Source organism: Sinocyclocheilus grahami, unplaced genomic scaffold (genome assembly GCF_001515645.1).
Source record: "Sinocyclocheilus grahami isolate Dianchi unplaced genomic scaffold, SAMN03320097.WGS_v1.1 scaffold100.1, whole genome shotgun sequence".
Taxonomy (NCBI): Eukaryota; Metazoa; Chordata; class Actinopteri; order Cypriniformes; family Cyprinidae; genus Sinocyclocheilus; species Sinocyclocheilus grahami.
The window spans coordinates 1,856,876-1,857,482 of NW_015505279.1; the positions used below are offsets into that span (position 1 = coordinate 1,856,876).

A 607-nucleotide genomic window follows, 5' to 3' on the forward strand; every position below is an offset into this window, starting at 1 on the left:
CTAATTCACGAGATCAATACATCCTTTATTAGATCGCTTTGTCGAGTTAAATGCATCCTTACGGAGGTGTCAAAATGCTGAATCAATGCATTCACTTCCAACAGTGCTTAATGGGAGCAGCGTCATAGAGGGCAGAGCGTCACGTTATTTAAAGGGGACGTTCACACCTTAATGAGTAGCAAAGGATTAAGTAGCTGCATTGGTCACTTTTATGCCACTGATAAAGCTTTTATATGTAGTTTGGGGTAACAAAGGGTTTGACCGAAATAATAATGCAATAACTGACACTTTAAATCAATGTTTCAAGAAACAACAACACAATTTTTTAACAAAAAACAGATAAAGACAAAAAAGTAGCCATTGATAATATCTAAACATGCATCCAAATCCAAATGTAATAAAATTAATTTATGTTTGATTTATGTGTAAATTATGTGCAATGTCTTAGCTACTAAAGATTGTTACATAGAGCTTATACAGCATCTAGTAGCAACACAATGATATTACAGATAATAAATTGTGCAAAATGTTTATCTTAACAGTCAGTGTTAATCTTAATGCATTCAGATTTGTGGAACTCAATGCGCTGAATCTCCACAAATTAGTG

At 33.4% G+C, this 607-nt stretch overlaps 1 pseudogene; it reads left to right on the forward strand.

Annotated features, from left to right (window-relative positions):
* The window catches only part of LOC107588259 (myosin light chain kinase, smooth muscle-like), a 103,007-nt pseudogene that overhangs the window by 67,433 nt on the left and 34,967 nt on the right, over positions 1–607 (forward strand).